Source organism: Corvus kubaryi, unplaced genomic scaffold, assembly GCF_017639235.1.
Source record: "Corvus kubaryi isolate FWS band 111438036 unplaced genomic scaffold, C.kubaryi_AGA036_p1.0 133, whole genome shotgun sequence".
In the NCBI taxonomy this organism is placed as follows: domain Eukaryota; kingdom Metazoa; phylum Chordata; class Aves; order Passeriformes; family Corvidae; genus Corvus; species Corvus kubaryi.
The window spans coordinates 23168534-23183389 of record NW_024580667.1 but is presented as its reverse complement, the minus strand read 5'-3'; positions in this window follow the sequence as shown (position 1 = coordinate 23183389).

Sequence of the window (14856 nt, the reverse complement as noted above, 5' to 3'; positions counted from 1 at the left end):
ACTTGGAACATCACAAAATGTTAGGCTTAAAGACCTTGTGCTCTGAATGCTTCTTTACTGCAATGTTTTTCACATCTGCTCATATCATATAGGTGAGAAAAAAAAGTTTCAGAAGTAAGTTGCAAATTTTCTGAGATTAGAAAATATTTTGTCCATAAAATCATCATCAAAATTTTCCTCCTTTCACTAACAAATATATAATTGTAAAACTGACTTCTGGGATGGCTAAGAAGGGTATTATGACTCTTTTAATAATATAATATGTATAAAAACACAGTCTTGAGGCCTTGCATTTGTCCTGTGTGAATAAAATCTTAATTTAAATTCCTGACATTAGTGGTAGGAGCTAGTTTTCAAAAGGGTACACTTGGCTGGAGAGCAAAAGAGAGGAGGGAGGGGAGAGCTCTGACCATGCTCCTCTTTGAGTGTCCCAAGCTGCCTGGTGACTTAGGGCTCCTCAGAGTGTGTGCAAGAGCACTTGGGAAATCAAACATCTGTTTGATGAGGGATCAAAACATAATAAATGGAGGTGGATCAAGAAGTGTTGCCAGAAAGATCTGAGAACACCCTGCTATCAACTACAAATCACCACCAAAGCTCTACAATGGCTGGTATGCTCATATGGCGAGAAAGTAGTTTGTACTTGGCAGTGTCAGAGCTTGGAAGCTATCAGATGGCAGCCTGTTTTTCCAAAGGCTTTTCTCATTGAGGGATGCAAGCCACTCTCATAAAGCTGCAGGCCAGCTCAAAGTGCTGGGAGCCAGATCGCATTCTAATTCCTTGTGATTGTAACATGAAAGAACAAAAGGCTATATCCTGCCATTGATCTATATCTGGGTCTCTAAGCTGTGTCCATTAGAAGGCCTGAAAATGTATCAATGGCAGGATATAGTCATAATGACCAAAACTGAGCTGAAAGAATGGTGTCTTCCTATTTCAACTTTATATGACATAGCACTTGCACATAATGGAGACCAGATTTTTCTTTTAAACAAGTTGTCAAAGCATCTGTTGCATCCCATTGAAGGAATGCTTGAATAGCAAATTCCAAACCTAACACTTCAGTAAATCTAGCAAATTTGTTATACTATACCATGATGAGAACTCTCTGCAGATCTTTTCAGTTCAACTTTTGCAGGTAGAATATCTTGGCTGAGATCACAGCTGGAGTTGTTACCAATAAAATGGGCCACCTTAAAAGATGATGGGTGATGATGCTTCTCCATAGCACTTGGTCCTGACTATGCCATGTCTCTCAGTTTATGCAGGACAACATTTATGGGATGAAATTTTGTTTTAGAGCTAAACCTGCCTACCAAGTTGCTGAATGTTTAATCTTTACAGTGTGTGCATTACTGCACGGATCAAAAAAAATCCCCCCAAACCAGCCACAGAGGTTTTGGCTGAACAATATTTTTAGAAGCTAACTTATTCTTCTACTGGTGGTTATTAGACCAAATAACTCATGACAGCCTATTTTCTCTTTAAACTTTTTCTCCCTCACAGTCAGAGGTAGCATTTCAAAATATTTGGAAGGGTGCTATTTGTTTTTCTTCCCAAAATCTCCACAAAGATGTTGTGGATAACCACAAGAGTATCATCCACATTCCTTTATGGTAGTACATGGGGATATGATTTATTCAAACCCAGAGTACTTTAAACACGTGCCAAGCCAAAGCGCACCGAGTCCCAGAGTGGAGCCCTGGAGCATCCACCTAGACTGTTGACAAACCTGGCTCGAAAAAGCAATCTCCACTCTGTCCAAGAGTAACAGGGTACATGACAGTGCTGCTAAAAACCTAGGAGGCTAATGTGAACCAACCTGGCCATCTGGGGCTATTTAGCTGTTCTTGCTGTGTGATAACATAACTTGGCGTGAAGGGCTGGAGCCTCCAGCAAAATCAGACATGACAAAATACTCTGAGCTGAGTCAGAAGCAGTAACGATTCTTTTTGCTGCATGTAAGCAGAAGTCACTGATTTTGCATAGCAGAGAGCAGTCTGACAGATAGGAGTGGCTGGTCAGTGGTGCCTTTTGACTACTAATCATCTTTAAAATGCTGAGAAATGGAGGGCTCCTTAGGCTTTCTTGCACTGTAAACATTTATGGTGTTGATTCTTGTTCCGGAAAATGAGGCCACATCATCGAGAATGAGAGCAAGCTACTGAAGCAGCTGAACTCAGGATGGATTCCCAGGAGAAGCTGGCAGCCATGAAGTTGCCCTGAGATGAAATACCTAATATTGTAATTTTTCAGTAATTTCCCTTTATTGAGGCTAAATGTGAATTAAAAGTCTTTCAGTATATGTCTTGGAGAGAAATAACTATTCTTCCTGCTTGCTGGGATGAGACAAACTTGACCCTGACGTGACACAGAGGAATGGGGAGTGGGAGCCCAGCTTCCGCAGCTACAGATCAAGGAATGCACATCAGGGGTGGGCTTTCCCCCACCAGTGGCATGGATTAACAGGAATATCAGGGATGGAACCATGGGGACCAGATGCACAGCATAATGCAGTCTCCAGTGCATGAGGTGATAGTTCCTCTAAACTGGGTCTGCTGCAATGGGCTGTGCCTGAGGGAGTAAAGATACCTGAGATTACACAATGAGGTAGCCTGAGGTATAGCTGAACATGCTTTTTCCTGGGTGGCAAAAAGGTAAGTGTTGGGAACCTCAGAAGAAAGCAGACTGGAGCTGAATCCTTGAACGTTCAGCTGTGCATAGCTGGCAGCTGCCACTTGGGAGGAAAAGCAAACCTAAATTTCCCTTTAGGTACTTCTGCTCTAACACGTTGTGAATGCTTCCTGTAAACACTGCCCCAAAATCGCTGTTGTTTAAGGATAATTTTTGCAGTAGGTTTAAAAGTAAGGGAATTCAGGACAGCTTGTGACTACAGTGGAGAACTGCTACTCAGAAGAGGTATAGATCCTGCCCCAGGCTCTCTGTAGTTTGCTTCTCACAACTTATGAGGCTTCCAATGTCCCCTTCACCTGGGGCTAGGGGCAATGTTCTGGTTTGGTAACATTTTTTACCCTTGATCTGTGGGACACAGATGACCCACAGTGCACAACAATGATCCCTTGAGCCATTTTTGTTTTGGTGGGTTTTTTTGCAGCTGACATCCTCATGTTGCAAAGTCCGTGGCATGCACAGGCTGAACTGTGCAAAACTTCAAGCAGTGACCTCAGCTTTGTGACTGAGGACTGCTTAGTGGTGCAGGAAGGCAAAACAAGAGTGTGTGATTCTGTGACTGCTGAGACAGATGTGCTTCTGTAGCCACAGTTTGCTTTTGAATTTAAGAGTTACTGAGAAATTTAGCCAGCCTGGAAATTAGTAAGAGGGAAAGAAGTCCCAGAAAATAGCCCAAGCTGGCTCTGGGAGCAGAAGAGTCAACAAAGTCTGTTTTCACATGTTTTTTTTTCTTTTGTGACCTTTTGCATCCTACTGCTACAACTCCAGGTACTGTTCCAGCCTCTGCTCTTGCTTTTCTTTCACTTTGTTTTATTTTTATGGCTATGCTTGTTGCCTGTCCTGTGTACAGACAAATTCATAAATCATTATAAAAAAACCCCGAAACACCAGAAAGCCTGAGATAAGGGAAGACAACTAGAACTCTAAACCAGACAAAGGAATATTACTGTGTCTTTCCCAGTACTCCCAGCCTCTTCCCAGTTCCTTCCCATGTCACCTGTAGCTGCTTGTGCAGCCCTGCCAGCTGTGCTGCCTGACACCATGCATACCCTGGCAGCAGCAACATGGGCTGGGAAGGGTGGAGCTCTCTGGTTTCCCTTTCACAAAGGAAGGATTTGGAGGATGGTTCTTCTCAGCTAAACTGACAAGGGCCACATACCACAGCCAAGGATCACTGAAGAACTTACGTCACATTTGTGCTGCTTAAGGATCTCTAGGTCAGGCTCACACTGCAGAGAGCTGTGCGGAGCAGTCCAGAACACAGCTAAACACGAAGCGTGCAGGCAGTACAGGGCTCTAGCTGACCCCCCTGCCCTTTTTTCTTGAGTAGAATAGCTCTGAAGATACCAAAGTGAGAAGCTAAAGCCAGAAGATCCTGTTGGGGTTGGGGTGGGGGGCGGCGGGATGCCGACAGTGGCCTGGGGAAGGAGGAAGAGGTATTGGTGCTTATAGAGTTTTTAAGAGAGCATGGGAGTCTTCCTATCTGAGAGCAGAGGTGAAAGCTAAACAAGATTTGCCATTGAAGTCTGAAAGTTTCACCATGTGTTTTATTTGTGTTCATGTCTTTTTTCTTCAAATGGAATTTGAACACAAATGTGTTTTGCACTGAGTGATTTCCAGAAAATCTTGTTCTTCATCCTCATGGAATTTTTAAGGAGCTATTTGCCCAGGCTGTCCACATGAGTGTGTCTTGTAATGTTGATCCCTCAGAGAACAATCATGGATGAAATAGCAAAAAATGTTGTGCAACACTGTTCTTCTGAATTAGGAGCTTGGAAATAACAAATATACTGGAATTTGGTTTCAGTCCATTCCCTTCTTTATTTGACCTCCTATCAAAAAGAAATAATGTATTCTTCTTCTGGAATAGGAGCTGTCAGCCAGTATATTGGCACATCTGTAAAATGCACAGGCTTACTTCAAAACAACATTTTCTTTTAGAAAGGAAATTGCACAGAATTTTTCTGAAGTCATTGGCCAACCATGCAATGACAGGATGGGAGTTTGTCCTGCTTTCTGACAGATCACTGTAGTTCTCAATCAACTGAAGCCCTTTCAGCATGCTCCCCTTTGATAGCTCTGTGGGTTACAGCATCCCTATCCCTCTGCTCCAGCAAAGCCAGCCCGCTATCCCATCTTCCAGAGGACTTCTTTTCACAGCCTCCTTGACCACTGAGAGCCCTGTATGTTTACCATCCCCTCGCCCTCACAGTGCTCATGCAAGGTCTGTGCTGTCCACAACCCTGGGACCCTTCAGGGAACCAATCTTCATCCCACCCACCTCTTCCCACATCTGACAGGTCTGCTGCTGCCGCTGTGAACTCCAGAGCCTGTGTGGCCCATGGCCATAGAGAGACACTCTGTGGGCAGGAGAAACTGCCCCACCTGCCTCCACCTCAGCTGCATCCTTTGGCTGCAGCTCCTGCAGTCTTCTCCCCACCTCCAGGTTTGCTGAGAGCAGAGGGGGAAGACAAGGAAAAGGGGGTACAGCCAAAGAGTCTTCCGGTGGCTGCTGCACTTTCTATCAGGTATTTTATGGCTCCCGCCCCCACATGAGCCTCCATTGCTGCACCTGGTAGCACTGGTGAAGTCAACAGCAATTCCCAGCTTGGATGGCTTGACAACCTCACCATCACCTCAGGCACCCTCCACCACAGCCACAAACACACCAGTACCCCCAAATCTGCTTAAAACATCTCCTGCTCTGCCTTCACCTTTTCCTACCAGCTGCACATCATTTTGGAGCTATGCTTCCTCCTCACTTGCCCCTTGTGTCAGAGGAAGCTTGCTCTCCCGAGTCAAACAGCAGGGTGAAATAGATCACTGGGACGTTCAGACCATCACAGGGGGATTCCTTGCTTGTCTGCTTGTCAGCAGTTGCTGCCGAGGTTTTTCAGGAATGGTTATTGAGACAGAGGAGGCATGGAAAGGTGAGAGGATTATGTCTACACAATTAATCATGGTATTTGGCTTGCTGATTTTATAATTGTAGTCCTAAAGACCTGCAGGACTCTGTACTGGGGTTTTTAAAAGCTCATGGAGGCCATATTTATCCTATAGATTTTTTTCCAGTTCTCAGTTTGCTTTTAAAATATCATCAAATAAGGTATAATTTAATCATTTGTGAAGTCTCCCCATCCTCCCATTTAAAATATACTTTCCAAACACCGCAGTCTGCTTCTTAGTGATTGAACTGGGAAAATGTTTGTGTTTCTAGTATTTACTTTTTTCTGTTGAATAGTGCAATAGAAATTGTGCCTGCATAAGGCAAGAATTTAACATAATTCTGAACAGACAATGTAAATATACAGCAAACATGATCACAGACTCCTAGGTACTCAGGGAAGGTAATTTCATCAGCAGCCTGATCACTGAACAGGCAAAACCTGTCTACAGTTAATTACAGGGCTATTTTGAAAACTCTGACTGCTTCCTGAGAAATCTGTGTGTTCACAGAAGAAAATGGAGGTGGAATAACTGAGAGAAGAAGCACAAACTACCTCTTTGCACAATTCATCCATGCTAATCCACCTCTTGATTTACCCAGCATATAGGAGCTGATGTAACTGCCCTGAAATCCATTATGGATGTAATTGAAACCTGCTGCAAAACTGGGCTTTCTTAACCAAGTGCTTACTCACTCTAACTGTAAAGTTTCAAAATTTTAGCAGTGTATTCTATTGCTTGTCCTGTATAGTAAATAGAATGCTGTAAAACTGGCTTTTTCCTCAGGTTTGTTGGTTTTGTAACGATTCCAATAACTACCACATCACTCAATATCTCTTAATATCCTTGCACAGACATGAAAATTTATGATAAACTGATGGATTTTGAGAAAAAGTACAGCAGCAGTTACTCACAGATGTGTCTTTCCATGTTCAGTCACATGCTTTTTTATTATTATTATCATCTATATGCTTTTTCCAGGCTATATGTTCCCAGAGAAACACATATTCTTTTTAACTTGGAACCATGCAAGTGTAGCAAGTCACCTAATAGGAATATATAGGTCATGGTATTACTTGACTTAACTCTGTTTCAATGACAGGCTCTTTTTCAACTGCTTCATCACCAATAGCTGCTGTTGAAGGAGCCAAAATGAATACAAATTGGAAGAGCATAAGGAATGGTCTTTTTCATTATGTAAGTATCTATTTTAGGCTCATTTTTAAAGATATTTCCATTTATTTTTCAGAAGGAAAATGTTACATTGACTGAACTTTTGTTAACTGAAATGAATGGGCTGTATTCACTTGCTACCAAAGGGAGTATTTAGAACTGCCATTTGTCCCATTAAAATCAGAACTAGGCTTGAAGTGACCTGCAGAATGGAGCACTGTGGTGTGCAATAAAACTGCAGATGAGTCTTCAGGAGATGCTAAAGACACATATGTTTCTCAGCAATGTACCAAACTTTGTTGTTTCCCCCAATGACAATGAAAATTGTCTGAACAGTACAGAATTCCTGAAACGCTTCATAAATTAGCCTATGTATAAAAGCAGATATGAATTTTTTATTCCTCCTTTGTAGGAAATAAAGCACTTAGAGTAATCTCAGACAGTCGCTGTTGTCTCCTCTTCATATTGTTGACATTTCAGGTTGTTTTTTTAAATATGCCACAGTCACAGAGACAAAAACACAACCCACAAAACTCCCGGATTTTAACCACACAAGAATGTGTAAATATAAGCAGGGCTGATGAAAAATTCAATCAGTTCCATTTTTAATTGCAGGGAGCCAGAAGGTCCTTTGACTCAAAATAGGCTGCTAAGTTTGAATCCCACACACGAAATTAACTCTGAGCATGCTACTATTGCTTGTGGTAGGAAGACCTTTATTTGATGCCTGAACTTTGTTCAGTGTATATGTTTCCATGATTGGCATAGTCCTTCCGCTTCAAGAAGTTTTTGTGCTACAGTACTCTTAAAGTACCAGAGAATAAGGAAAAAGGAAAAATGAGTGGATGTAAACACATTTGAAGTCTTTCAAACTACTTGGCATCCCTTAGGCTTTTTTATTTTCCTCACTGCAGACCTTTTAATTCCAATCTCAGTCCTCTGTACACTTCCCACAGATGAAGAAACAAAGCAAAGACTGACCCAGTTTCGGCTTTCTGCTACCACTGCCTGTGCCACTGTTAGGGCAATGGGTGAAAGCAGTCAAACTGCTGGGCACAGCAGTGCTAGTTGAGGAAGGCCAGGTGGCCTGGTCCTGAGAATTCCTGCAGATATTATAGCTGGATCCATAAAATAACCTAACTGAAGTTGACTGTGCAGTGTCCAAATACATTTAAAGCAGAGGATACTCCATGCCCCTCTCCTAGCTTCACATGAGCTCCGTACTGATGTTATGAACTGAAGTGACACCGTACCTGAGAGATGGAGCATGGTATGTAGGGATGAGCTGTTTCCATGTGGGAGCAACTGCTCTATCTCCACAGAAATGGTGAATAGCTTCTCTGTTGGCTTGTTTGACTTAGTTCTATCTCTGTTCTGCTCACATCCACAGAACTGTTGGTGTTGGCAAGTCTCAGTTTGAGATGGTACATGGACATGCCTACAAGCACACTAGGAAAAATGTCCATGTACCGTTTATCCTACTTTGCCCTATTCAGATGAGTCCCACCACAGTCTATTGCTAACCTCTAGCAATTCCTGTGAGGTTTGGAGCCTTTTATACTGCAGGTGCTTATTCTAGCTTAATTTCTGGAAATTGGTTAAAGAAAGAGAATCAGAGACTGCTTAGTCTAGGCTTTTATGTCACTGAGTCATTTTTTTATAATGAGTTTTAAGGAATTTAGGATTAGAGGTACTTTCTGCTGATTTCACCACATTCTCACTGTCTTATTTCATTCTTATGAAATAAGAATATTTGTTGCAGATTCAAATTTCATTAGACTACATCTAGATTCAAGATTTTCCTGGTTTCTTTCTTTTTAATTTTTAGTTTTGAGTATTATCTGGAAGAAAATATCCAGGACTTGACCTAAAGGTTTACTTTTGCAAAGGCATTGATCTTTTCAATTTTTTTTCAGGATCTGGATCCTACTCATGAATCTAGATGTACAGCTCCACACTACAAAAGAACATAAGCAGCCTGCCTCACATCAAGATGTACAAATTACTTTCTACATGCCTGAAGTAATGCACACTTGATAGTTTTTCTGGACTGGATCTAGTACAGAAAGCCCCATAAGATATTGCTCCTCACCTTTGTGTGACAATGTAATGAAATCCAAAGCACCAGCATCTGACAGAGACTCAGTGTTGATTGGTGTTATTCTGAATCAAGACTTTCAGCATCATGAATTTAAACTGTGGCTCTCAAGTGGCCATGTATACATGCTAAATATGTATATTGCCTATGGTGTTCCCCATGGCTTATATGCAGGCTACCAAGATGCAGTGTTCAATATGTCACTTTTTTTGCTTCTACATATATAGATGCTCACACACACTTCTCTTGCTGATTCTCAGCTCCAACTGAACTAAACTCAAGAAGCCACAGGTAATTTTGGATGACATCCAAGGATCGCTGGCAAGGAATGAGACAACTCTACAACTCTCTGTTCAGCCTGCAGGTTACTTGGGACCTTCTGCAGAAGGTTTTTGCCATCAACACCTGTTTGTTGTACATAAGAGTTAATAAACACATTTTTTGCTACTGTGCCAGTGAATGTCCTAGTTTATGAATCAGGATATGCTATTGGAAGAGGCTGTGTCTCACCCTGCACAATTTAACTGAAAAGGTATAGGCAGGAGCTGGATTTTAGCATATCAAAGTACATTTTAATGTGCAAAAAAGGATCCAGTGGCCTGCAGATTATCAGTGAGGAAATTATGTCCCTGTTCATGGTTTACCCTCCAGGCAATGGGAGGGGGGGCAGGGTGCTGACACAGCCTTACCTGAGCCAGACCTGAAGGTCGGTGGAGCTGTCATTGCTCCCTCACACAGAGATTTCACAACCCAGAACTTGTTCTGGACATTCAGCCAAAGTTCTGCTCCTCATCTTCCAGGTATGGAGATAGTGGGGTGCTACCACACAGAACCCCTGTCTCAGCCACACCAACAGATTCTAGTCCTTCATCATGGAAAATCCCGTTGGTCCTTTGTATGTTATCTTGGCAGCATAAAAATTTATCCTAACAAACAGCTCTGAAGCAATACTGCTCTACTGGTTTATTGTCGTAATTAGCAACATTTACTGTACCATATGCTTTCTCTTCGAAATTTTTCTATAGGTTCTGATTTGCTCAGAGACTTCTGATCTGGGATGCACTGGAATTACCTGAATAGTCCAACTACAGGATTCAAGGATAAAGGGATAACTACTTGTGAAACTGCATTATCTGGGTAGATAATCCTTGCCACTCCTCCTTGATGCAGTGAAAATTTACCCATTTGCTTTGAAGGGTTAGGATCTTATTCATAGGAAGGAAAGTCTCTGGGTTCCTGTCCTTCCCTTTGCCAGTTGGGTGGGCAAAGCCGTACAGATCCCAGCGGCCAACGATGATGGCTGAGGGCAACTGCCACAAGGAAATCTTGTGGTGGCCTATGGGCTCTTTCAGAAATATCCATATTTGTAACACAGACATCTACTATGGAACAGTCTCTTTTTAACCAATGTGTAATGTATTCAGGGTGTAAATCATTTAATCCCAATCCAGGCACTTGAAATAAGTGTCAGATGAACCATGCCCTTACCGGTATCTGCATCCCTCTGCTTTTCATGAGGAAAGCCTGTAGTGAGTGGATCAGACACAAGTATCTGCTCCAGACACATCTAAAGGCAGGTAAGATGTTTGATTCCTCCTGTGCACTTCCCAGGACATGAGGTCTGGATCACCCTGAGTCATGCCTCCCAACCGTGCTCAGTGCAACAGACCGGGGCTCTGTGAGAGCTTTTGGCTGCAGGACAGCCACTTGCTCTGTGCTTCAGGCTTCCTTCTCTGATGGAGACAATTCCAGCATAGAAAGCAGTAGCTGGGCTCTTTGAGGAATGCTTAATTTTATCTCCTTCCCCCTCCACCCCTGCTTCCTGCCATGATAAGCTAAAATAATTAAACACTTGGGGTTTGGTTGCATGCATTGTTTATCCATACTTGTGCTTGCTTCTATGTTTAACAGAGGAAATAACTCTCTATGATAATGTATCACTACATGCTGGTAACATCAGATAAGCTAAGCTGGACAAAAGTGTTTTCCTTGGCAATTCTCCACTTTCTTTAATTTGGCCAGAGAACCCACTTTGCTTCTGCAATTGTGAAGGCCCCAGTTACGCTTTATTGTAACACAAAGTGTTTCATGGTTTTTCTTGTTAACCTTCATGCAGGACTAGGAGAACAATCCTGCCATTTCTTTCCCTGCAGTATAATTGAGCTGATAAGCATCAAGACACACGCATCAAAACCCACAGTGAATGTCATCTGCATCGGTTTTCTGCCTTTAAAGAAAAAACTAATCGTCTTATCGGCCCCCATCGGAAGCTGCACAGTGCTATAGGGATGCATATTAAAAGTTGAACACAGGGAAGGAAGAAGGAAGTGTACTTGGAGGGAGCCCTTTTGAGGTGGAGGCAGCATTCCCAAGCACAGCAGGAGGAGCTGAGTGAGCATCAGAGGAGCCCCTCCATTTACCCACAGGTATGGGGACACTGCACCCCTGGTACAGCAAGAGAGTGGGAGAAGAGATCGGGGTTCAGGGATCATCACATGGGAACAGCTTGTGCTGCAGCTCCTCTATGGCTCCCATCAATGGGTTTCAAGCAACAGGGTCACTCTGGAGATATCTGAGCACACAGAGAGGATGGAGAGGGCTGCTGGAGGTTCTATGCCTCTGCCCCCCAGGTAAGTGTGTGCTGGTTCTTGGGGTGGTTCTGGTCCCAGATTTAATCTTCCTTGCATGGCACCCTTGATGCAGCCACAGCTTTGAGTTGAGACATCTGAAGCACTGCCAAGGGCAATCACCTTCATCCTGGGCAATGAGTCTATATAGTTATGTGGGATGTATGCACATGGGGCCACACATGAGCTCCTGTGTCACGGGTTAACAGATGTACAGGAGTCACACCAGTGGCATTGCCACAGGGTTTTACCTTTTTGTTTGGCAGCTAACACAAAGTTTTGGGCTCACATGCCCTTTTCTTCCTGAAGGCTAGAGTGTGGCACAGTCCATGGGAGACACAGGGCAACAACAGTGCAGCAGGTACAGCATCTTTCTCCTTCATGTCCCACCAAAATCCCTTGAAAAGCACTGGCTGGCCTTGCTGCAAACCTCACCACTCTGCACAGCTCCTCTGCTCATGGTCTGTAACTCACTCAGCCCACACACAGCAAATCTCCTGCTTCAGGGTACTGCATCTGAGATTTGGGGGGCTTCATCCCCAAAATGTGCGCTCCTGTTCATTTACTACATTTGCCCTAAGAGCTGGTGTCTGTGCAAGTGATGGGCATATTGAAGATTTCTAGTTTCAACAGAGTTGCAACTGCTAGGAAAAGCTGAGCTTCGTTTCCAGGCAGCAAATGCACCTGGCATATAGCAAGCCACACTGTTGGAATCTTCCTTGCAGCATATGTACAGACTGAAAGCCTTAAATACACTGGATTATTTGTTGGGGTTTTTTCCCACCCTTTCCTCCCTCCCGTAAGCCAAACATTTATGCAATAAAATATTTCTAGAGCACAATGTATAAACAATGCACACAATAAAAATAAGAACTGAGAAGCTCTCGTAAGAAAACAGCTGAACTTAATTTTATAGCCAGATAACAATTGAAGTTTCTGTCCATTTTGTTTTGGTTTTTTTTTTTCCAGATATTAATATTAGTTTGACTTAGGAGTATTTTGCTTAACACCCGTTTCTTAACAGAATACTTGAATTTTTTTTCTTTGTTATAACCAATGTGTAATTTCTGAGATTTAGAATTTGAACTTCTAGTCAAATAACTTAGAAGCAAACTGCAATTATATGCCTTTTCCTGGTGCAGCTGGTGCCAAACCATAGATGAAAGCTAAGTGATTATAGACAAAGAGCAACCACTTGGTGACTGGGTTGCCTTTGAAGAGAGTCAATACAAGTAATTTCTGAGTAAATCTAGTGAAGAATCTGCAGCAGAGGCCACTATCCAGTGTTAGGATGGATCTTGTATACAATATACAGTCACTCTATATTGTATACAATATAATGTATAAATAATCATTGAAATTCTGAAAGAGGCTTTTTAACCAATGTGTAATGTATTCAGGGTGTGAATCATTTAATCCCAAACCAGACACCTGAAATAAGTGTCAGATGAACCACGCCCTTACCGGTATCTGCATCCCTACGGAGTGTCCTCTCCATACACCACAGTATCACCACAGTCCCTCCATCATCTCCATTGCTTCACAGCATTGTTTATAGGAAGTGAGAGTGTGCTCCTCAGGGACAAGGAGTCGGCACCACAGGCTGAAGAAAGCCCCAGCCTGTGTCCTGCAGTGGGGGTAGATTTATTTGCTTCTTATACCAGTCTGTAAAAGGGGTTGGTGCCCTTCCAGACCTACTTTGCCCCCTTTATTCCATTAAAAAGGGGGTGCTGCTGCGTTTATATTATGCACTGGACTGCGCACACCAAAATGCAATGGCGCTGGACTGGGTCTTTTGGCCCATTGTTTGTCTGGTTCCAGTCCTTAAGATCCAAGAAGGGCTTTAATTATTGTGGTCTGGGTGTAATTCATTCAGGTTTTCTCAATTGCTTATTCATCTCTTCCTGTGGTAGAGCTTGCAGACCCAGCTGGCATCAGTGGTAGCAAAACTAAATTTCTTTTTGAAGAATCAGCACTTCATTTTTAAATTACTGCTCTGATACAAGCTAAGATGAAGGAAAGATTTCCCCTCTCTCAACTTAAAAGAAAACAATAATTTTCTCCTTTTATTTAAACACTATCCTATTCCATGATTTTTCTCTCTTTGCCATAGAAATTTTGAAATCAAGTCAAACAATGAAAAGAAAAGATGGTACCGTAAATCTTAGACATAAATCCCCCACCTTGGACTTCAAAAAATAAAGTCAATTCCAGCTCTTCCTGGGTTTTAGCTTTGAATTTCCCTGAGACTCCAGCTTTCTAATCTGTAAACAGGAATAATACCCTCCTGTCTCAGAGGACTGCTGTAAGAAGCTTAACCGATTCGTGTTTATGGGATGTTGGCACATGCCAATACAGACATGGATGTGGAGATACATATATGTGCATATTTGTATGCATCTATGGATGGGGGTACAGACTGGTTTTATTTTTGTGTGCCTCCTGTTTTGTGTTTTCACAATATCACTGTCTTCCTAATACACAAAGGATTTCTTGCAGAGAAGAGAACTGGGAAGTACATTTACCTGAAGATCAGATTGCACATGAATGAAACATGTTTTTTTGATGTGTTTCTTGCCCATTCTAAGTACCAATGTTAGAAGGTTTTGGTATTTGATAAAATTAGCACAACACAGGCTCAAAACCAGCTCTCAATAGCAATGTATGGTGACATTACCATATCTTTCAGAGCAATCTGTAATTGAAAAAGGAAGTCATAATTCACCTAGATATCCCTCTCCCTCTGTAATTTTCCTGGTTAAAATAACATGTTGCTTAATTTCATGGTTGAACTCCAGCCCCACACAGCCACTCACTCACTCTTCCCCAGTGGGACGGGGGAAAGGGCCAGAAGGGTAAAAGTGAGAAACTCCTGGGTTGAGGCAAAGACAATTTAAGAGGCAAAGCAAAAGCCACTCATGCCAGCAAAGCAGAACAAGGAATTCATCCACCACTTCCCATGGGCAGGCAGGTATCCAGTCAATCCAGGAAAGCTGAGCAACATCATGTGTAATTGTGATTTGAGAAGATAAACACCACTACTCCAAACATTCCTCCCTTCCTTTTCCTTTCCCCAGCTTTATATGCTGGTCATGACACCATATAGTGTGGGATACTCCCTCTGGTCACTTGGGGTCAGTTGTCCCAGCTGTGTCCCCTCCCAGCTCCTTGTGCACCCCCAACCCCCTTCCTGGTTGGTGGGGTGAGGTGAGACACACAAAAACTCTTGATGCTGTGCAAGCCCTGCTCAGCAATAGCTAAAACATCCTTAGTTACCAACCCTGTTTCAGTCATAGCCCCATAATGGTAACTATAAAGAAA